This window comes from Pelodiscus sinensis, chromosome 15, assembly GCF_049634645.1.
Source record: "Pelodiscus sinensis isolate JC-2024 chromosome 15, ASM4963464v1, whole genome shotgun sequence".
NCBI classification, from domain to species: domain Eukaryota; kingdom Metazoa; phylum Chordata; order Testudines; family Trionychidae; genus Pelodiscus; species Pelodiscus sinensis.
In genome coordinates this window covers 6390339-6414756 of record NC_134725.1, presented here as the reverse complement: position 1 = coordinate 6414756, position 24418 = coordinate 6390339, and the positions used below count along the sequence as shown (strand labels likewise).

Sequence of the window (24418 nt, the reverse complement as noted above, 5' to 3'; positions counted from 1 at the left end):
AGAGGCTCAGTTTCCTCAGACATTGGGATGTGAAGCTAAAATCAGCTCATATCAGTAAATCAGTAATATCGGCTTTGAGAGCCTCACACGAAGTGCTGGAAAGGTGCAAAGTATTTTGCTGCTATTCAGTGAGCAGAACTTCCCACATGTTGGTTCAAAAATATCCCATTTCCTCTCCTGCCATAGTGGGAGGAGGGGCTGCTGGACAGCTGCGTACGTCAGCGCTGGTGCTGCAGCGTTATCTTTTGACGAGGAGAGTTTGCAGGTTTTTAAGTGGATAATTTGGGTTGCTATTTCCCCAGAATCAGTAGCCAGGCTTAGGGATGTTTCTCATTAAAAACTTTCTGTTCAGAAGTCCAGAGCCGTGTGAGAGGCAGGCAGAGATGTGCAGGGCTACTGAGACACAAATTGCAAACCATTTGGGGGTTCACAAAAAGCAAAATCACTTTTGGGAAAGCAAGGGTTAAATAAGATGGCTGGAGATGGCCTCTTGGTAACAGCTGTATCTTGGTCACCCACCCCAGAGGAGGCTGCACTGAAAAAGTGCTGAATGTACTTTATGGTGGACTTTGGGGCCTGGGGCTTAAAGGGGCTCATGCAAAGGTAAAATAGGATATTAGAACTTAGGCATTGCCTCTTGGCAGGTTTGTGGATTGAGCTCTCTGGCCAAAGAGTTATGATTGTGAATTGAAGAAATGAAACTGCTCTTTCCTCCTTCCCGTCTCATCCCCCCCCCCCAATCCCTTCTATAATATTCACCCACTTCTTCCGACCCACAGGCTAGTTAGCATTGAGAGAAGAAGGGAAACACTTAACGGCCACTTAACAGGGCAGGCTGAGTTTGGGCTCAAAGGCTACAGTCCAGAGTCAAATGCTGATCTCTCCAAATGCAAAATGTTGGGGGCCTTAGGTTCTTTCAAGTTTTCACAGACTCCTGATGTTAGCTGCACTGTTTTCCTGTCCGCCCATTGTGTTTCCCAGACGCTGCTCAGCACTCCTTCCCATTCAAATCCACAAAAGCTCTTTTTTTTTAAAGGTCTTTACAGCTCCAATGGGACACACAACAAAAATAGCTTCACAACATGGCATACAAGAGGAGAGTAACCACAAAGCACAACACACCACAATGTTGCTTTTCTTGCCTGCAGGAAAACCCCCATGCCCTTGGGCATGATATAAGGAAAAGCCAACAACAAAGGAAGAATCCAATCAGCTCCAAACCCTGTACACATTCATTGCATAGGGAGAAGGCAGCAACAAACAGCTATAGTTAACATGCGCACAAGGAAAAGAGAAGCTACATGGAGGGTATACACAGCACGTGACTTAAATGTTACATATTTGAGGGTGAGCTAAATTAGGACACAGAACAAAACAAAACAAGCCCTGGACTTTTGCCATCTTTTCTAGAAACAAAGAAGGGCCAAAACCAGAAAGATGTATCTGTGGGCCTTTTGGATTTTGGGGGAGTTCAGATAAGAGGTTCCTGATTTTCTTTTTGAAAACAAATACACTGGATTAAACATATTATACAAACAGCTACAGAATTAGCCAGAACTTGAACATTTAATCACTTTTTAAGTTCATTAGTGTAACTTCTGAAATCAGTGGTATACATCCACATTATACAATTATTTCCAAATCAGACTCTACTGTATCCCACAATAATTACACTGTGATTACATTAAATTAATAAACAATTAAATAAAGGAGCCAATGAGACAACTCACATGCATAGCACGAAAGCATGTGATTTTGCTGGCACGGAGCCAAAGTTTGCTGAAAGGACTGTGGAATGTGCTATCTATAACATAATTTTATGGACTTACTCCACAATAGAATCATTATTGGATAAAGATAAACAAGAGACCTGGGAAGATTATTAATAAAACAGACAAAAAATTTCAGTCAGAAAATAGAATACTTTGGACAGAAATCTGAAATACACGATTAAAAAGTAAAAAATAAAATTGATTAGAAAGTTATTTCTAGCTGGGAAATACTCCATGGAAATAGCTCTTTTTGCCCTCTAACACAAACTAACTATATAAGCATGTATCAAAGGGGTTGCCGTGTTAGTCTGAATCTGCAAAAGCGGCGAGGAGTCCTGTGGCACATTATAGACTAACTGAAGTGTAGGAGCATAAGCTTTCATGGGCTAAGACCCACTTCGTCAGATGCATGATTTTATATAAGCATGGCATATGCTAGAAAACGAAGTAAGAAAAAGAAACTCTTGTCTATTTGGTTTTCGCTCTTTGATTACTTTAATGGTGCTGACAACCCAAAAAACAATGAATAAATGACATTTGTAGGGCAATGGTGTTATTTCTTAATCTCCAATAACATCTTCTCTTGAAGCAAAAGGGAATCATACGAGAAGGAAGTCTCACATCATGACTTTCAATACCTGTGATATTCATAGAATCCTAGAACACTAGCACAGGAAGGAACCTCGAGAGGTCATCAAGTCCAGTCCTCTGCCCTCATGGTATGACCCAGTACTGTCTAGAAAATGTATCTGCCATTCAGGCTATTTCTACACTTGATACTCTATAGCAGTGTTTCTCAACCTTTTTTTATAAAGTACCCCCCTTTAAAAAAAATTGTAAGTACCCCCAGTACCTACAGTTTTCAGACACACACATTTTTTTCTACCATTGCAATGCATTTCTTTAAACAACTTAATCGTAGCCAGGCTGGCGATGAAATTTTTGGGTGTAAAGAGTACAAACATCATAAAGCTCTGTAAAACTTACAACAAAAACTGAGTTTTCTCCAAATGTCAGTTGTGTTGACGTATCCCCCCCAGACTTCTCTTAAGTATCCCTAAAAGTATTCGCACCACTGGTTCAGAAACACTGCACTACAGCACTGCACTTGTGCAGCTGTAGGCTTCAGTGCAGACACTCACCACAGTGACAAGAGGTGCTCTCTCATCACTGTAGTTAATCCACTTCCTCAACAGACTCAAGCTAGTTTGACAGAAGAATGTTTCCAGCAACTTAGCACTATCTAGATTGGAGGTGGGTAGATTTTTCACATGCTTGAGAGATGTGGCAGTCCTCAGGAATTAAACAGAAGTTGCTGCTGGTCTAAATTTGTATTATGATGGAATCCTGTTAGCAATATATTTTAGTATTATAAAAAGGGGATTCCATTTTTTCTGCCTGTTTTTTTATATGTCACATATTTTTTTCAGTTAAAAAGAAGAACAAGTCTTGACTGCCTCTACCGCACTATATAACCCTAGGAGATATAAACGATATAAGAAAGGAAGACAATTAGATACCCAGCGAGAATATAAGCGTTGTATTGGAGGGAAGAGGTTGAACTGGAGAGCTGGAGGATGTATGTAGAATCCACAGAAGAATCTGAGCTGAGGGAGTGAGTTACAGCACACGCACCTGTATGCTTCAGAAGAAGGAACTGAATGCAGAAGCAGAGTCACAAAGGGCATTCTAGAGACTGGTTCTGAGACTATGAGCAAAGGTTGTGATGGGACAAGAGACAAACGCCGTGCATTGTGGACAGGAGTCACGGTGCTTTCACACACACAGTTCAGTTGAATGGGCAGATTCCGAGCCATGTTTTCTCTCTCAGCCATTGATCAGCACCTGGTAGCAAAATTGGTATGTGGGTCAGCAGCAGAAATGCAGGCAGGAATCACCAAATATGGGAGCAGAGCCTATCAGATTTAATAAATTCCCGAGGTCTGCACGTGGGATCACACAGCCCATGAATTCCCATGCCTTTGCCTACTTTTACATGATGGATGCTCTGTCTTTTTCCTAAAGCAACTTGTTTGTACAAGTGCCCCCCTCCAACTTTAGTTAGCAAGATCGTCATCCTTGCCCTTAGTTGTGTTCACAGTCCTGGGTGCAAACTCCTGGCAGTAATCCCAGACCTACGGCTCCCTCCCCCGACCCCAGTATATTGTGAAATGTTTATGACCAGGATCTTATGGCACTGGAGGTGCTGAATAGCCTGTTTTCTGCAAGTCTCAACTCCTGATGGGCAGCTACAGGCCAGCTTTTAGCCGGTTTGGTCCCTAGTTGTGCATTTTATTACCCAGTTTGTCCCTTCGGCTCACATTTGTAAACTCCCGAGTAAGTTTCTCCCTGGTTAACACTCAGGAGCTCAAAGAACTTTTCGTGTTTTTATTACATCCTTAGTGATTAAAGGGAAATTTAAACCTGAAAATGTCCCCTGCCATGATTATAAAAGCACAGCATCATTTTGGGTAGACATGTTTTTAAACAATAAATTAAAAATTTGCCCTCCCAAAGTGGACAAATGTGTTTAATTTAAATGTAGGATGTTATTAACAATAAATACATTACAATTCCTTCATAGATGAGACCTGTATGCAGTTAAAACAAGTCTCTTTTTATTCGACTGAGGAAGACGAGGTAAGAAATGGTTATTATACACTAAAATAATAGACTTTATCCAACTTGTGTGCTCCTGCTCATAATAGTCTGAGTTCCAATCTCACATCTACCTACAGAATCACTAGCACAAAAGTGTCCTGTGTGTCTGGGGGGAGAAAAAAAGCTGGAATAGGAGCACAGTTTTAAAATGCAAACCCAGTGTCTATAAGGCACCACCAATGGGAACATTCACATTCTGTGCTAAAATTCCAAGTGGGAACGTAGGAGAGGGCTGAAATTGGAACGGGATGTGGAGTTCCTTCTAGGGATGGCTTGTGTTCACCTGCGTAATGATCAGAACTGGGGGGAGGTTAGTGTTATGGATTATATGAAAAATCACAGTCTGAGAGTCGTCAGAGCCACCACCAGTGAGCGGTGGGTGTGCAAAGGAAAAGTGCCTGCACCCATGAAGCGTGGTGTAGCAAGCTGCTCTGCCTCAGAGGACACAGCAGCATCGGACTCACCGGTGAGGGGGCTCAGAGCTGGTCTCCTCAGCGCTTGCTTGCTGTGCCATTTCAGTACTGCCAACCCTTCCCCCTCTAGAACGAAGGGGGAAAGGGACATTTGTGATTGCACAGCCCACGAAAATCCGTTTACACGCAGCCCTCCAGGTGTTCAGACAAATACATCGTACCTGTACCACGCACACACTCGCCCCGCCAACCTGCCCGCCACACGCTGCAGCGCCCCCAGACATAAAGATGCCATTTGTACTTCTGCCCACACATTTAGACCTACTAGCCACACGCACGGACTTGCCAACATCCCGACAACTAAACACACAGACACACAGGCCTATACGCCCTCACACCCCACAATGCTCAGACATAGACCTCAGCAAGCAGCATTCTTCTGTTCACACGTCCGGGCTCTCGTGCTCCGTCACGCACACCTGAATGGAGAGGCTACCAGCCTAGTGCTCGCACCAGGGTGTTTCTCTAGCCGTGCATGTACACAATTGAAGACAGCGAGTGAGCTAGCAGGATAAAGCTGGCTCTCCAGCAAGGGACAACTTGTCTGTTTTCCATCCCCACTTCAATGAAGCTGAAACTGGCTGTTACAGCTGTTTATGCAGTGTGGTTGGTAGGCATAATGCTTTGCATTAGTGCCCGTGCCCAGGAGAGTTAACGATCTTTAGGCAGTTGAACAAAGATGGCAAGAGGCAGGTCTGTATGCAGGGGGTGCTTTCACATCCTTCACACCCATGCTCTGGCTGGCTGGTGAAAGGCAGGAGGGGGGCGCTGCCTGAGCCTCCCACCTCCATGCTCTGACCAGCTGGAGGAAGGCTGGAGCTGACTTCACCATTTACTTGGGGGACCACAGGGAGTGCATTCACATCCTGGTGGTCCACATGTGCACACAAAAGCATACATACCCCAGAAATTCCTGTGCATGCGCCTGTGAGCAGAGGTGCAGGGAGGAAGGGAAGGATAATAAAAACAAGGGGAAAGGGAGGAGCTCGTGGGACAGGAATGTTTGACCATTATTACATCAGAACTGATCTTATACGGGCGTTGCTTGGCTAGGGTGGATGGTATAATGTTACTCAAGCTTAGATCTTTCAAGGTTTTAATCATAAGTTCTAACAATGTACACTCGACCCATGCTGGCTGGTAAAACCGTGCCAGAGCTGAGTGTAAGGGAAACTCTTTAAACATGCTTCCCATGCTCTCTTTAAAGACCAGTGTAGAGAGGACTTTTGTGGGCTTTAGTCACTGTGCCTGCAAAGGAGGAGTACCCCATCCAGATTTAGAATAACCAAGAGATAAACCAAAGCAGTTTCAGAACAGAGAATGTTTTAGAAAAGCGGAGAGTACATTAGCCTTTTTGTGGAAGGCAGGAGAAGAATCACCATGATTTTGCTACAGCTAGTGTACTACTGCTACCTTACGGCTTGTCGCCATAATGGGATGGATCGATGTCTCAGCAATCAATCCACCAGTGGTCGATTTAGTGAGTCTAGTAAAGACCCTCTAAATCAACCACTGATCACCCTCCTGTCAACTCCAGGAGAACGAGAGGAGTGCGGGAGCTGAAAGCAGAGCGTGTTGTGTTGACCCTGTGCAGTGTGGACCCCGTGGTGAGTAGATCTAAGCTATGTCAATGTGAATTACACTTTAATATAATCCAAATTGCATTGCTTCAATTGACCTGTCTTTGTAGAGTAGACCTCCCTCTAGCACCAAGAGCACTAGCATAGAAAGGGCACCAGTATTATTTATCCTGGTGTCCTCAAAAACTCCTTTGAAACAGTCTGGCTGGCATGGTGCTTAAAATGCTGGTGGCAGTCAATGTCCTCTCTAGGCAACTTCTATCCCCATCTCTCCATTAATGGACTTGCAGCTGTGGGAAGGAAATGGTGCAGTATCCCCCGCCCCCCACCTCAAAAAAGTGTTGAACAGACAAGGCCTAAGTGGGTTTGGCACAACAGCAGCTTCCAAAGGAGTCAAGTTCTTACCAGTGCTTCTTACAGCTGAGCCCATTCTAGCAGAACCCCTTTGCAAATGGATTTTTATCCATCTTCAATTGGGTAATCCGTGATGGGAAGGTAATGGAGGGAGAGCAGGAAATGGAAAGGGGGGAGGTAGATGGGAGGACGGAGACACACAGAGTTGGGAAAAGAAATGCAGGGGGAAGGAAATGGAGAAGGAGAAAGGACAGAAGAAACGAAGAGGAAGAGGAAGGAGGAATGGTAATGAGAGAAAGGGAGAATTGGAGAGGAATTGAAAAAGGGGAAAGATTAAGTGAGGGAAGAGTGAGAAGGACAATGTTATTTCTGTGGATATTCTCCAGTCTACTGGTGAAATGGTTTCAGAGTCAGACCATTTGGAAATGGAGGTTATTTAAGGAGCAAATGGGACAGAAAAATATTGGAAACATGGAAGATGAAGAGGATAAAATCCAGGCACAAGGCTGGAAAGAGCCCACATGATCTATACGGAAATGTGCCTGTTTCCCTTCCCTTAAAAACAACAGTTTCTGAAAGAATGCAAATGTCTTTCGACCATTAGAAACTTCACTGGTTTTCTCATTTTTGCCACTACCAATTAACCGGGAGAAAGCAGCCTCTCTTTGTAAGGCGTAATTATATTCATGTTACCAGCCCTGCGGGACTCAAGCAGGCCAGTTTACCCAGTATGAAAACACTCCTCAAACTGAGGCGTCCCTGCTGGCTTAGGCACGTGTGCCGAATGAATGAGGGCACATCTCAGAGGAGGCCTTCTATGGCAAACTGTCTGGAAAAAGACAAAAAGGGCACCCACATTTCATTTCAAGGGCAAGTGAGACCTCAAAGAAATGCACTAATGTCGACCACTGGGAAGATGACACTCCAGACCGCAGCTTTTGGAAACAATGAAGGTCTCTTGAGGAGCTTAATGAAGATCTCTTGAGGAGACCAAGGAGCCCAGCATGGCAGAGGAGAAAAGAGTTCGCAGAAGGCAGAGACCAAAGGAGTGAAACACCACCGCTGAATGCGACAGATGTGGCAAAGGTTTCTTCTTCTGAGTGGGTCTTTTTAGCCACAGCCAGGCTGCCATAAAACCAAGGGAGTAAGTTCTTTACCTCTCGGGGTGGGAGGAGGAGGATACCCATGCTCTCTCTAGACTAAAGGATGCCTGCCACATTCAGGTCACATGCAACGTTCGTGGGAGGTATGGTTGTTTCGAGTGAATTTGGTGGACTTGGGAGTGGAGAAGAGAGAGTGAATGCTAGTGCTATGGTGCTGCACAGGCATGACAACACCGCTCTGCCAACGAGCTCCTGTCCTGATGTTATGGCACCCTGGGGCGCTGCTGAACTTGGTCTCTCTTCAGACAAAGCCATGGACAATTATGGAGTGTTTCTTGTGATGGCGGCAAATGTCTTTGGCTACATTATCGAACTCACGCTTTTTGTGATGAGAGCTAGGATTTGAACCCAGGCCTGCAAAGTGTTCACTACAAAAGCTGCCTTTGTGCAATGTTAGCACCGGAGCACCTGAAACGATCCCCGTTGTAGCTTTAGTTGCTTGTAACAGGGCACGACTCAGTACCACGGCGCCTCCTGCAGGTCACTCAGGGATCAGCTCCTCCCAGCTCTGCCTGCCTTTCCCCAGCCCTGCCCTGTCTCAGGAATCCTCAGAGCCTGTTCTCTTCTCAGGAGTCCTTCTTTATACAGCTGGGCCCTAATGGGCTGCTATCCGCTTGCTTTCCAGCCCCAGCCTTCTAACAGGGCTGGATTTAACCCTTCTGAGACCAGTGATGGGCAGATGCCCTGTCCCACTACCTCTTAGTGCTGATGCTCCTTTTGCCTGAAGGAAGCTTTGTTTACTCTTGGGTCATCCCAGGCTCACAGAAAGTGAGGGACAGAGAAGAGAGAAGTCAGAGAAAAACGTTACCTTGGAATTCTGACAGGCCCTCCCGGCTACAAAGGTTGTTTCTGGGAACACAGAGCTGGCCACCGCATTCGAGAGCTGGGCAAACATCTGCAAGCTGGTCAGTGCCACGTGGAAGTGTGGCTGGTATTTGTGCATTGAATGCAGAGTGATCTACAGCAAAGAAGGAACAAGCAGTCAGGAAGGTTTGATTATGGGGCTGAATTCTGTGTGGCGTCACGGAGACGAACTCGATGCTGCTGGAAGAGGCACCTGCAAAGACTTCAGAAGCAGTAGCAAGTTGCTCTTCAGCTCCTCACTGCCACTTTTAAATAACGTTCACGTGCAAGTGAAATTCAGGGTCACATCAGATTTCAAGACAGGAGACGTGAACCCCACATCTCACCAAGCCCTGAAGGTTTATCTTAAATAAAACAAAGTCTAGAATGCCTCCTACTGCAGCCCCTCCGGGTGATTGCGTACCGTGCTGGGCCACCTCTCTGGAAATTCCTGCAGAGTGGTACGCTGAAGTGAAAACTTTCTTTTCCATTTAGTGCAGAGTGGGGATGTAAGACGATTAACCAATTAACCGATAAGCAAAAGCTTATAGGCCGGTACAGCTGTATGGACTTCATGCATTCTCCCGCCCTACTTGCCAGTACGTTTTAGCAGGCTGGCCAGCAGCCCAGCTCAGTCCTGGCTTGAAATGATCCCACCCCTGCAGCAGCTCTGCATTTCAAGTGTAGTATGAGCCAGGCGGGCAGGCAGCTCAGCTCAGTCCTCGCTCACACCAGGTCCGGGAGCTCAGATCCACCCTATCCAGGGGCTGCTGGCAACCTGTTCTGCTGCCTCTGTATCAGAGGTAGAGGCACGGGGGCCACAGACAGCCGGTCCATGATACAGAGTCAGCAGTGCGGCGTGGCAGAGGGTTCTTCAGGAGCTGCCAGCCCTGCTTGCAGGGACTAACCGTCTAACTGATGGGCATTCTTGAGGTGACTTGACTATTCAATTAATCGATATTTAACATCCCACGTGCAGGGGAGGGGGAAACCTAAAGCCTGGGGACTGGATGCTGCCCCATGCTTGCCTGGATCCAGCCCTCAGGGCTTGGGGCTCAGCCCCAACCAGCTCCTGTGCTCTTCCTCCCGCCCAGACCTCACCCTTGCTTTTTAGCAGCCCCCTCTCACACACTGAACTCATTTTTGGCCCCACCCCCAGAGCCTAGGGAGACCCACAAAACCTACTTGCTTGGGCCCCCCATGGCTCTGGAGTGCCCCCAACTTATTTTCCTATGAGTCAGCAGCCCTCGGCCCAGAAAAGGTTCCTCACCCTGCTTTAGTGTGCAACTGGGGCTCTGATGGGAATATAAAACATGCTGTCCTATAGACAGAGCATTCATGCAGGGTGGGATTGCACTGGGGGAAAAGGCCTTACAACAAACGAGAGATTTTCAGTCCACCAACGGGGAAACAGTGACGGCCAATGCACTGCCACCTGGCAGAACAGAGAGGTAGCGGAGGCTCCCTCTGTGAACCCACATACCCCGTCAATTCTCATGTGAATGGCCCGAGCAGTGCGGTGTGCACCTGGCATTCTCTGAGCATCCTTTATACCATTGTGGTGGGTTGCTACCTGGTTACATGCATCTGGTGAACGAATGGCCCTGGTTGCTAATGGGCAGACACAGCACTTGGTTGGCTTGGCTCAGAGAGGCAAACAGGCAAAGCAGCAGCTTCCGTGTTTGCCCAGCTGACGGCATGGAAGTAGCATGCGACGGACGTTCCTGGCAATACAGGTTTGCTCTGACCTGCCAGATTTGGTGATGGTCATTTCAGTGCCAAGTGTGTAGAACTCCTCCCACAATGCCTTGTTCTCCGGAGAGAGACGGGCTATGATGGAAGCACCGTTTATGGAGGGAGGGAAGCAGTTCTCATTAGGGCGGGAAGTCGTTTGTGAGCTCTGAAGAGGTATAATCTGGAGCGGAGGGAAACAGCCTTGGCATGGGCTGCATGAGGGGACAGGTTTGTCGCCTTGCAGGAGAGGGAGAGAAAAGCAAACACACGGATGTAAGTTCTAGAGAGCGGCCCACGTAGCTGGAATACAAGCAATCCAGCTGCAAATGGAACACGTCAGAGGAAGGGGAGAAGCCTGCCTGGAGAGCTGTGACCCTTTCCAGCCAGGGAGGACATCCTGCAGGGTCACCTCCGCTTCTGGGCTGCCAGCCTAGGGGGTCTCTGTGCAGGCACAGAGAGGCTGGGGACACCGACCCCAAAGAGCTGTCCCGGTCAGAGTGAACATTTCAAAATTCAGGCTGCAACCAGGATTCCGTCACACAAAGGGCACATGAGCGAGCCCACCAAGTCCTTGACACAAGCAGCAACTTGTGGCAACGGCCGGGAAGACAGGGCAGCACCATGCTCGGCTGGCCCTGCACAGCAAACGGCCCCGTGCGGAGCAAGGCCACGTTTCCCACCAGCCCTTGTCTGCCCTGCTTCCAATGACAGCGGTTTGGTCTCTCCCCTGGGCTCGTTCCCTCCCAACCCTCTGCTGCCCAGGATTCTCAGCACAGCCCCAACAATGTCCTGAGAATTCTGGCCCCAGGGGGATGGGAACGGAGGGAAAACTGAAAGATGCGGAGAAACAAAGATGACTCGTGCCCGTTATTCCACCTCCCTTCTGCTCTAGGGCCAGCATTTTGTCTGAGAATCCTCGTGACCAAGAGCATCCTTGTGCCAGGCTGAGCAGACAGAACCACAAAGGTCACCCCGAAGTCTGCAGGGGGCCTTTTGCTGGCTGGAGGAGAGCTCCACTCAGACGCAGCCCTGCATATGCATGCACGGGCTTTCCAGGCTCTTATAGAGGAGGCAGTATCCTCACAGATTAGGATCCAGGATTGCCGGAGCCATCCCTTACCTGGCATCAGCACTGGTGTCCTCGCTTGGTGGCCCAAGCTGCAGCTATCACCACTCTGGGGTCTGCATTCACACCGGTGCCTGGAGGCAGGAAGCGTTGCGTAAGAGCCTGGAGAGAGGCCGGAGGACTCCGAGGCAGGGAGCAGCCTGTAATTTGGTCAAGCAAACCTTCAAATTCGCCACAGGAGCAGAAGGGGTAAAAAAGGGGGAAGGGAGTGAGAGAGAGCGAGAGTGAGGGAGCGCAAAGAGAAATAAGGGAAAGAATCAATGAAAGGAGGCAACAGAGACAAAATGATAAGGGTCCCAAGGACACATACTGGCAATGCAGGACTGTCTCTGTCTTTAGTATCCTCGCCCTGAACTCGGGGGCCTTGCCATTGGCTTTTGTGGCAATAAGGAAATCCCCTACTTCCACGCGTCGTAATTCCCAGGACCCCAGCCGTTTGCTCACAGGAGAGGCCTGAATGTTGCTAGTTACATGCTACACTCTCTCCACCAGCCCAGAGATTGGCCCAGAGCTTACAGGGGAGTGCTATATTATGGAGCAGGCCTGCACCCAGATAGGTTTCATTCTGTGCCCTTCCCCCACCCCTGGAGATGGCTCCGGGAAGGGAGGGGGGATTGTGCGCAGTGGAGGTATTAAAGTTGGCAGCCCTCCTGTTAAGGCTGACAAAAGATCGACCCAGGGATGAATGGCGCTATTTTATTGTCATTCTAAAGTGCGGTGTTCCCAGGCTCCTCTTCTCACAGCTTTCAGGGAGCTTCAGATGGCTCTCCAGGGAGGGGGGGTATGTGTGTCTCAAATTAATGCCAGCCACTTCCTCTCAGTGCCTTTAACTCCAGCATAACGTCCAACACGTCTCACTTCCCCACTTGCCAAGTCTCTACAAATTCCTGCTCAGATCAGGTGCCTGGTTCCAGAGATCAAAACCCTCCCTTCCCTCGGCTAGTCACCCTAGGAGCAACTGCAGCGGAGAAGCCAGGGGCACCCTGCAAGATTCCTTCCACCTCGACCTTCCTCCGGGCTGTCTGGGTCCAGATTAACAGTCACAAAAGGGAGATGAACACTTCCTCCCATTTTATGTTGGTAAGACAAGTGAGACTGTTGCCTGGAGGCTCTCGTCTTGTAGCCACAGAACACGCTTTCCCCCCACTGGGCTGCCAACGCGCATCTGCCGTGACTTGGAGGCAGCAGGACGACAAGATGGACCATTTGTTTGTAGCACAGAGACTGTGGCGGCACAGGCACGGACCTACTGAGAGCAGGAGTAGGACTCAAAGGCCTCGGCACGGGCAACACAGTGGCTGTGGGAAGCGAAGTGCATTGCAGCAGGGAGCGAGAGTCGAAAGAGACCCCGACGCTGGAGACTGCTGGGGGACCAGGAGGGGGCTGTTTTAAAACTGATTTTTGCACTCACAGCTTTTCTAGACATTTCTCATCAGTGGCCCCTCAGCCGCACAGGTCGGATTCCTGCTCCCATTGCAGTGGGATCAGGACTGGCCTGCTGGGGGCCAAGGGCTGGGCAGCCGATGTGCCGTCCACGCAGGTTTTCAGTATTACACCCCTCAGACCCAGGCCACTGTAAGACTCCAAAGTAGAGAAATAGGGGGAGGGGTAGACAATTCTGGGGAGGAGGGGGCAGATTTCTAGAGCCTCTCCCTTGAGTAACCCCCAAACTGGTGCCTTTGGACCAGAGGTCATCTCCTCCTGCCTCTCCTTCAAGGCTCAAGTCCCCCGAGATGGGTCAAGGTACGTACAATTAACACACAATGGATCAGTGCCCACTGTTCTGGAGAGTGCCTGTTGCTCAAACCCTGGGAGAGCGGAGATGGGTAACCAACGGGATGTTTTAGATTTAGGCCTTGTCTCTCCTGATGGCTGTGTGTGTCGGGCCTGGACAGCTACTCCCTGCAATGACAGGGAGGCTGCATCCACAACTGCAGCATGGAGCTACAAGAAGGGGTGAAAGGCTCTGTCGTGGGCCAGGACGGGGAAGGGCATGACAGTGGGGAGCAATGCCAGAGCCTTTTCCCCTCCTGTGCTGGGTCTGTTTCACTTCAGTGTGGAAGGAGCCTGCCCCTCTTGCTGGAATCTTTCACCGTGGCAGGGAAAGCCTCCAGCAGCAGGACAGGGCACGGCTAAAAACAGCGTAGCTCTGGGAGGCACTGCTTAGCCATGCGGCGGTCTGGGTAGGATATATTATACCCTAGGATTCGAGTCTCTACTCTACCCACCTACACCGTGCTCTGCACTGCTATTTCCACCCATGCAGAGGGGCGCAGTGTCTGGGCTCCACAACAGGCTCCCACAAAGGTAGGTCTAACTTGAGAAAACCATTTGGGGTCGTGTTCTACAAAAGCCGTGTTGCCCATATCCAAGTTTCAGCACTGGGAATCAGGCCCCTCCTCCATCAATCGCGAGAGTGACCTCAAAACACTTCAGAAGAATCCACTTTCAAGTTCCTTTTCTTTGCTTTCAGGTTTTAACCTTCGGGGTTCAGGTTTTTCAGCCAGTCTCTCATTTACGAGGGCTAGTGACTTTCATTCCGAAAGGGAAGCTCAGAGTCCTGTTTATTCAGATGGCTCCAAGAGTTCTGGTTTTCAATACACAAATACAAATATGGTCTAAAGTACCCATTAAGGTCACAGGGAAGGAGGGGACTGTATTATTTACATGGTTCTGCTTTGACTGTTATTGCCTGATAAAACTTTTCTTCCATTAAAGTATTTACTATAGACACACAAGGAAAAAATTGCTAAAAATCAGCAGCTCATAGGACCACAGAACACTAGTCCAGTCCCCTTTCCTCCTCAGTGATTAAGACACTGGTAACCATGCAGGAAAGCTTTTACTCTGGTTTTGCTCTTACTAACTGGCTGAAGCTTCGCAAGAGAGGCAATATCCAACCACATCACGGTTCGGTCACCATCACAGCTTCCTTCCGTGATACCCTAGATTACAAGCAGCTACTTTTGAAAGCTTCATTATTTCTCTTTTATGATAGATGATGAGACCAGAGTGGGAGTTTGTGCTCCATAATGGTCCATAACTGCTTAAAAAAATTACTTGATCATCTTGTTCTCATTATCTGTCTGCCAGATACAGGGAACTGAAGTTGAAGCTGAATCTCGTGTTTAATGTTACCACGTAATGCTCTGCCCGGTCAAACCAGCACCAGACAATTAACTGGCCTTTAAGCAAGAACAGTTTTGAAAAGCAAATGAAGTGAGACCAGGGCAGGAACTGAGAGTCTTTAAGCAAACTCTGACCAGTCTAAAGAACAGTCCGATTTTCCTAGATGTGATAGCTGATGAATTCCTGCATCAAGTAGTTGCTGAACCAACAAGGGGGGATGCTATTTTAGATTTGGTTTTGGTGAGTAGTGAGGACCTCATAGATGAAATGGTTGTAGGGGACAACCTTGGCTCGAGTGATCATGAGCTAATTCAGTTCAAATTAAATGGAAGGATAAACAAAAATAAATCTGAGACTAGGGTTTTTGATTTCAAAAGGGCTAACTTTAGTAAATTAAGGAAATTAGTTAGGGAAGTTGATTGGACTAAAGAAATTATGGATTTTAAAGTGGAGGAGGCCTGGAGTTATTTTAAGTTAAAGTTGCAGAAGCTGTCAGAAGCCTGTATTCCTAGTAAAGGGGAAAAATTTATAAGCAGGTGTGTTAGACCAAGCTGGATGAGCAAGCATCTCAGAGAGGTGATTAAGAAAAAGCAGAAAGCATATAGGGAGTGGAAAATGGGAGGGATCAGTAAAGAAAGCTACCTTATTGAGGTTAGTGCATGTAGGGACAAAGTGAGAAAGGCTAAAAGTCAGGTAGAGTTGGACCTTGCAAAGGGAATTAAAACTAATAGTAAAAGGTTTTATAGCCATATAAATAGGGGGAAAAAAAAAAGAAGTAGGACCGCTAATTACTAAGGATGGAGTGGAGGTTAATGATAATCTAGGAATGGCCCAATATTTGAACAAATACTTTGCTTCAGTCTTTAATGAGGCTAATGAAGAGCTTAGGGATAATGGTAAGTTAACAAATGGGACTAAAGATATGGAGGTAGATATTACCATATCCGAGGTAAAAGCCAAACTTGAACAGCTTAATGGGAGTAAATTGGGGGGCCCAGATAATCTTCATCCAAGAATATTAAAGGAACTGGCACATGAACTTGCAAGTCCATTAGCAAAAATTTTTAATAAATCTTTCAACTCAGGGGTTGTACCGTTTGACTGAAGAATTGCTAATATAGATCTGATTTTTAAGAAAGGGAAAAAAAGCGACCCGGGTAACTATAGGCCTGTTAGTTTGACATCTGTAGTATGTAAAATCCTGGAAAAAATTTTGAAGGAGAAAGTAGTTAGAGACATTGAGGCTAATGGCAATTGGGACAAATTACAACATGGTTTTACAAAAGGTAGATCGTGCCAAAGCAACCTGATTTCCTTTTTTGAGAAAGTAACAGATTTTTTAGATAAAGGAAATGCAGTGGATCTAATCTACCTCGACTTTAGTAAGGCATTTGATACAGTACCACACGGGGAATTATTGGTTAAATTGGAAAAGATAGGGATTAATATGAAAGTTGAGAGGATAAGCAACTGGTTAAAGGGGAGACCACAGTGGGTCATATTGAAAGGTGAACTGTCAGGTTGGAGGAAGGTTACTAGCAGAGTTCCTCAGGGATCAGTTTTGGGGCCAATTTTATTTAATCTTTTTATTGCTGATCTTGGCACCAAAAGTGGAAGTGTCCTAATAAAATTTGCAGATGACACAAAGTTGGGAGCTCTTGCCAATTCAGAAAAGGATCGGGATATCATACAGGAAGATCTGGATGATCTTGTAAATTGGAGTGATAGCAATAGGATGAAATTTAATAGTGAGAAGTGTAAGGTTATGCATTTAGGGATTAACAACAAGAATTTTAGTTATAAGCTGGGGACACATCAGTTGGAAGTAACGGAGGAGAAGAAGGACCTCGGAGTCCTGGTTGATTATAGAATGACTATGAGCCGCCATTGTGACATGGCCGTGAAAAAGGCTAATACGATCTTGGGATGTATTAGGTGAGGTATTTCCAGTAGGGATAAGGAGGTGTTAGTGCCATTATACAAGGCATTGGTGAGACCCCATTTGGAATACTGTGTGCAGTTCTGGTCTCCCATGTTTAAGAAGGATGAATTCAAACTGGAACAGGTACAAAGAAGGGCCACTAGGATGATCCAAGGAACGGAAAACCTGTCTTATGAAAGGAGACTCAGGGAGCTTGGCTTGTTTACCTTAACCAAAAGAAGGCTGAGGGGGGACATGATTGCACTTTTAAAATATATTAGAGGGATAAATACCAGGGAGGGAGAGGAATTATTTAAGCTTAATACCAATGTGGACACAAGAACAAATGGATATAAGCTGGCTAGTAGGAAGTTTAGACTTGAGATTAGACGAAGGTTTCTAACCATTAGAGGAGTGAGGTTCTGGAACGGCCTTCCAAGGGAAGTAGTGGGGGCAAAAGATCTATCTGGCTTCAAGATTAAACTAGCTGGGTTTATGAAGGGGATGGTTTGATGAGATAACAGGATCTTGGTAACTAATTGACCATTCACTATCAGTGGGAAATAGGTCAATGGAGGGATGATAGGAGTTACTATAGAGAACTTTCTGGGTGGCTGGCTGGTGAGTCTTGCCCACATGCTCAGGGTTTAGCTGATCGCCATATTTGGGGTCAGGAAGGAATTTTCCTCCAGGGTAGATTGGCAGAGGCCCTGGAGGTTTTTCGCCTTCCTCTGTAGCATGGGGCACAGATCACAGCTGGAGGATTCTCTGCATCTTGGGGTCTTCAAAGTATTTGAAGGCTTCAATATCTGAGATATAGGTGAGAGGATTACTCTAGGAGGGGTGGGTGTGATTTTGTGGCCTGCACTGTGCAGGGAGTCAGACTAGATGATCATAATGGTCCCTTTTGACTTTAAAGTCTATGAGTCCCACCCCACTTCCACTGGAAGACTCACATCTGCCAAGCATCTGATTTTTGTCAGTCCCTGAAGACAGGTTTCACTGTAGAGCCTCAGCAGGTTATGAGTTACAGGCAATTTTAGCTGGGGAAAGAGGAAAAATCCCAGGGAGTTTATATTGAGAAAGAAGTGAAGAGCATTGACGTTTCTGTACTGAATTATTCCAGGACCTCAGCACTTAAAGTTTCCCCAAGCAATTAGCAGTAGTGTCTCTCTTAACAGCAGATGCTAAGTCAGCCAACAGCCCCCTTGTGAATCTTCACCAGAACTTTGCTCAAGGGAAACTGCCGGTGATTGATCCTGGCGAAATCCAAATGGGTTTCTGTACTCTGGCTATTAAGTTAAATCACTAGTCTACATTAATCTCAATAATTACATCATCTATCCAGGACGAACAGAGAAGAAAATAAAAGGTTGGATCAAATATTAAATAGTAAAATTGCAATCTGTTCCAAATACCTAAAAAATAGCCTAGCTTCAGTTCATGGATGACAAATTATTCTTGTCAAAACATTTTTCTGTACATACCTGTAACAACCTTGATCCAAGATCTTAAGGCACTTTACAAATTCATTAATCCTTACCACAACATGGTGAGATAAGCGTCTATCATTACACCCATTTTACAGATGGGGAAACAGAAGCATAAGCTGAAAAGCCACACAGCGAGCCAATGGCAGAACTGTGACCAAAACTCTCCCAACTTCCAGTTCTTCACTTTAGCCATTAAGCCGATGATCTTTAATGAGACGGAAAGGATATCAGTGATTACAAAGGGTCAGCTATACAAAGTAACCCAGCATCAACTTGGGTCCAGCCTATCTAAAAGAATGGGATACCTCCACTTCCATTGTAGCTGCTTTGATAGCCTCCAGGAATTGAGCTACGTCAGTTGTGTAGCTTATTTTGAAATATCTTCTTTCAAGTTATGGTGCTTTCTACACAGCACTTATTTCGAAATAGAGTGACTTCCCTTACTCCTTGTATAAGGAGGGTTACAGGAGCTGGAGTAAGAAGTCCTCCAACTTGACAGTATTTCGACATTATGTCGAAATAACTGCCTGCTGTGTAGACGCTAGTTATTTTGAAATAATGTTGCTGTGTAGACATAGCCTTGTGGAGCAATGCAGGATTACATTCTATAGCACATTATATTATCCACTACCATTCCAGTCAAGCAGCAATGCTTTCATCAGTATTCTTGGGAGATTATTCCACCATAATCTAACTATTGGGGCATTTTTTCCTCATATTCACATTCAGCCTTAAATTATTTTTGCTTGTCAGATATTTCGTGGATAAGGTTATTCCATATTTATTTGCTGAATTCAATATTAAAATGGGAGGGCACCAATGCTCCCTCTAATCTTTTCCACCTATGTGTGGAATAAATTATGTGCAACAAGGCATGTGCGCAGATAGCTTACAGGGAATGCGGATGGGCAATAATCTACACCCTGAAGGAATGAGTGCCTTTAACATACTATCCCACGTGTATGATAAAAACAAGCAACTTTTCCCTTTGACACCTTTGGGTGGCTTTACAGATAAATAAAGGCAGCAAGTAAAAATGTATGAAAAGAAATTTGACCTAACAAAGGGGATGATAGTAACCTAAGAGAGGCGGAGTGGTCAGATTATTGCAGCTTAACTGTTCTAGCCTTTAGCATGTAGAGAGTCTCTGGGTTAGGCTAAAAGGAGCTAAAAAAACCAAGGGTGATGTCTTGTTAGGGGTCTACTATAGACCACCTACCCAGGTGGAAGAGGTGGATGGAACTTTTTTTAAACAACTAACAAAATCATCCAACGTGCAGGATTTGGTGGTGATGGGGGACTTCAACTATCCAGACATATGTTGGGAAACTAACACAGCAGGGCACAGACTATCCAATGAGTTCTTGGACTGCATTGGAGACAAATTTTTATTTCAGAAAGTTGAAAAAGCTAATAGGGAGAAAGCTGTTCTAGATTGGATTTTAACAAATAGGGAGGAACTGGTTGAGAATTTGAAAGTGGAAGGCAGCTTGGGTGAAAGTGACCATGAAATGGAGAAGTTACTCACCTTCGTGCAGTGAAGCGAAGTTACTCATGTTCGGTGCAGTAACTGTCGTTCTTTGAGGTGGTGTCCCCACAGGTGCTCTACTATGGGTGCTGGGCTTGCTCCGGCGCCACAGACGGAGATTTAAGAACATAAGAACGGCCGTACTGGGTCAGACCAAAGGTCCATCTAGCCCAGTAGCCTGTCTGCCGACAGTGGCCAGCATCAGGTGCCCCAGAGAGGGTGGACCGAAGACAGTGATCAAGCGATTTGTCTCCTGCCATCCCTCTCCAGCCTCTGACAAACAGAGGCCAAGGACACCATTTTATCCCCTGGCTAATAGCCTTTTATGGACCTAACCTCCATGACATTGAGATTACGTTATGCGTGAGGTTATGAGATTGGAAATCCTCTGAGAAGATAGGTGTTGACTCTTCGACCTCCGTGCCAAGGCGAAGAATAAGTGGTCCGGACGCCTGAAAGGTTTAGTGCGATCTATGTAGAATGCTAAGGCCCTCCGGTTATCCAAGGAGTGTAGGGCCGCTTCTTGTGGTGAGGCATGGGGCTTCAGGAAAAAGGTTGGCAGGATCACTGGTTCATTGACATGAAAATGGGAGACAATTTTGGGTATGAATCTTGGGTGTAGTCTCAAGACTACTCCATCCTTAAGGAAAATTGTATATGGTGGCATGGCCATCATGGCGGAAAGCTCGCTCACTCTGCGTGCCGATGTTATGGCAAGCAGGAAAACAGTTTTCAAAGTGAGGAAATGCAAGGATACAGTTGCCAGAGGCTCGAATGGCGGCCTCATTAGGGCATCGAGGACTACATCCAGGCTCCACACCGGTGGGACTGGATCATGAGGTGGGGCCATGTTGGTAAGGCCCTTGAGAAATCTCTTAGTAGTAGGATGGGCAAAGACAGAAACGCCATCTATCAGTGGTGTGAATGCTGATATTGCTGCGAGGTGCACCCTGATGGAGGCTAATGCGAGGCCTTTGTCCTTTAGGTGCAACACATAGTCCAGTACGGTGGGGATTGACAGATGTATTGGATCATGGTAGCTCGAGGTACACCAGGGGGAGAATCTGCGCCACTTGTGAAGGTAAGTCTTTCTCATGGTTTGTCGTCTACTGTATACTAGGACATGTTGGACTGGAATGGAGCAGAGGGATTCGAATGGAGTCAGCCAGTTAGGAACCATGCGGTTAGGGTCAGGGTGTTTCAGGTGTCCTTGGTCTTGTGTGAGGAGATTGTGGAGAGGCGGAAGGCAGATTGGTGTCCGTGCGGAGAGACGGTGGAGGAAGGGAAACCAGTGCTGGCGAGGCCAGTCCGGGGCTATGAGGATTAGCGTTGCCCTGTCCGCCTTCAGCTTCTGGAGGACTTTGGGGAGTAGAGGTATGGGGGGGAATGCATAGAGGAGGGTCCATGCCAAGTCATAAGGAAGGTGTCCCACAGGGCTGTGTGGTTTCGGCCCACCCTGGTGCAGTACTTGCAGCATTTTGTATTGGCAGCAGTTGCAAAGAGGTCCACGCGGGGAGTACCCCAATGTTGGAAGATCTTGCGTAGGACGCCATTGTGCATTTCCCATTCGTGCTTCACATGGAAGTGTCTGCCCAGGAAATCTGCCATCACGTTTGTGGTGCCACGTAAGTAGGATGCCGTAGGTGTTATTCTGTGGCGAATGCACCAGTTCCAAAAGTGGATGGCTATTGTGCATAGGGAATGGGATGGAGCGCCGCCCTGGCGATTCACGTAATTCATGGCTGTGATGTTGTCCGTGAGGATCCTCACCGTGGTGTTTCAAATGTAGATGAAGAAGGATTTGAAAATGGCACGTAGCTCTAGAAGGTTTATGTGTAGACGTGCTTCTTGTGGGGACCATTGGCCTTGGACTGAGAGGGAGCCCATGTGAGCCTCCCAGCCTGGTAGAGAGGCATCTGTTGTGATTTGGTGGAGTGGCTCCTGCCGATGGAAAGGTATACCTGACAGCAGGTTTCTGTGGCTGGTCCACCACAGTAGTGATTGGAGAACGCCAGGTGGCAGCGATACTGGCCTGTGGAGATCGTATCTGGTGTGGTCGTATACGAGTGTCAGCCGGTACTGAAGGGCGCGCAGATGTAGTCTGGCGTATTTCACCATGTATGTTGTGGCGGCCATATGGCCCATCAGTCTGAGGCATGTGATGAGTGGAACAGTAGGGCTGATGGTGATGGTGTGAATGAGGTCTTGGATGGCTTGAAACATCTGTAAGGGAAGGAACGCTCTGCTGGCAAGTGAGTCCAGGTGGACCCCAATGAACTCGATGTTCTGAGTGGGGTGCAAAATGGACTTTTGCTCGTTGAAGAGGAGTCCAAGCGATTGAAAGACTTGCCTCGTGAGGTGAACCATCTGGGAGACCTCCTGTGCAGAAGGGCCCTTGAGTAGGCAATTGTCCAGGTAAGGGAAGATGAGTACCCCTTGGTGCTGGAGGAAGGCCGTGACCACAGATAGAACCTTTGAAAACACCCTGGGGATGATGATAGCCCGAAGGGGAGGACCTTGTATTGGAAGTGGTCCTTTGCCACGACGAAGCGTAAGAACCTCCTGTGAGCTGGATGGATAGGGACGTGGAAATAGGTGTCCTAGAGGTAGAGGCTGGCAAACCAGTCCTGTGGATCTAACGCAGGGATTATGGCAGCTAAAGTCGTCATTGTGAATCGTTGTTTCTTGAGATATTTGTTCAAATGGCGGAGATCTAGGATGGGGCGCCAACCTCAGGACCTCTTCTGGGTGAGGAAATAATGTGAGTAAAAGGCCCTGTTCCTGAAATCCTTTGGGACTGGCTCTATGGCACCCAGAGAGAGAAGGCGGTCGACTTCTAGTCGGACGAGGGTCTCGTGAGAGGGGTCCCTGAAGAGGGACGGGGTGGGAGGGGTGGTTGGTGGGATGGCTATGAAAGGGATAGGGTAGCCAGATTGAACAATCTCGAGGACCCATCTGTCCGTAGTGATTGTTGCCCATTGATATAGAAAGGGCCTCAACCGGTGGTAAAAGAGCTGGGTCATACAATTCATGGAGCTGCCTGTGACTGTCTGCCCGTCCCCAACCAACGCATCAAACCTATTGCTTGTTGTTGGGAGGCATGTTCGTCCTGCCGGTTGGGTTTCGGTGTTGCTGAGGCCTCTGGAGAGAGCGTTGGTTGTTGAAGGGCCTCTGTTGCTGGTGTTGCTGCTGCCACTGACATCTGATGTAGGAGTAGTCGTATCTGCGCTGGAATGGTGAGTACTGGCGTCTCTTAAAGGGGGGAGTGTACATCCCCAGAGTTTGCAAGGTTGTTCAGGAGTCTTTAGAGGAGTGTAAGATTGAGTCCGTGGTCTCTGCAAAGAGCTTATCCTTGTCGAAGGGGAAGTCCACGACTCTGGCCTGGAGTTCCTCCCACCGCTTGAAGGAAAGAAGCTCTGCGCATAACGATGGCAGTAGCAGCAGAGCGAGCAGCAGTGTCAATTACATCCATGGCTATTTGGAGGGACATTCTCGCTGATGTATAGCCCTCTTGGATTACTGACCTCGGGATCGATTTCTTAGAATAAGGGAGATGATCCATGAGCGGGGTGAGGCGTGAAAAGGTGTCAAAGGCGTGCTTGGAGAGATGCGCCAAGTAATTGGCGATTCTGAGGAGTAGCGTGGCTGAAGTGTAGACCTTCCTGCCCAGAAGGTCAAGTCTTTTTACATCCCTATTGGAGCCCTGTTGTTTGAGGTGAGGGGCTCTAGCCCTCTGTTGAGCTGCATCGACTACTAGGGATTTAGGTTGTGGATGGGCAAAGAGGAATTCCATGCTCTTCAGTGGTACGAAATATCTCCTGTCGGCCCGTTTGTTAGTCGGAAGAGCCGAGGCTGGAGCATGCCACTCTTCATCAGCCAGTTCCAGGATGCCTTCGTCAAAAGGAATGGCCAGGCATGACCTATGCTGCGGTTGGAGATTCCTGAAAAGGCTGTGTTGCTTGTTCTTGAGTTCCTCTTGTGTGATAGCTACTTGCTTAAACAACTCTTGGAACTGACGGAGGTCATCTGGTGAAGATCTGTTGCCCGGTGTGACTACCTCATCTGGCAGGGACGAGTCTGGGATGGAAGTCCCTGGTAAGTGGTCCCCGAAGGCGGTGTGATCCATCTCTGATGGAGGATGAGGTGGTGATGCTGAATGGTGCGGAGGGGTAAAGGGATCCGGAGTTGGAGAGCGTCTGCATGATACATAATCGTAGGCAAAACGTGATCGATAAGAGTAGCCGCTGTGGGAGTCTCGAGAGTGGCCGTCGCCGCAATGATATTTGTCATGTCGCGGTGAGCGGTCGTCGGAATAGTTGGAATGGGCGTAATATCAGTAACGGTAAGGAGAGCAGGGCAAACAGGAGCGGATGTCTGATGCCCTGGAAGAAGCAAGAGACACAGAGAGCTGCCTGTAGTGGTATCTGTGGTGGGAAGGTGCAGCAGCCAGGAATGGTGAAGGCAGCCTGGAGGAGGCATGGGGGGACCCATGCCAATGGGTATAGTGGCATGGAGAACGAGGCACCGGGAGGGGCAAGGACGATGCCAGCGAGAGAAGGCGGGAGTGAGAGAAGTTCCAGCATGGGGAGATCAAAGGAACAGGACTCAGCGCTCCTGATCTGGCGGCATGCGCTGAAGAGC

At 47.5% G+C, this 24418-nt stretch overlaps 1 long non-coding RNA gene across 1 annotated transcript; it reads right to left on the bottom strand.

The window, feature by feature from the left end:
- Positions 1 to 3320: 3320 nt before the first annotated feature.
- LOC142818381 (uncharacterized) lies at positions 3321 to 9162 on the bottom strand. Its single transcript, XR_012895876.1, has 3 exons — positions 8812 to 9162; positions 4898 to 4972; positions 3321 to 3617 (listed from the first exon to the last, which is right to left on the bottom strand). It is a non-coding gene; the product is annotated as an uncharacterized LOC142818381 (long non-coding RNA).
- Between the last annotated feature and the right edge of the window lie 15256 nt (positions 9163 to 24418).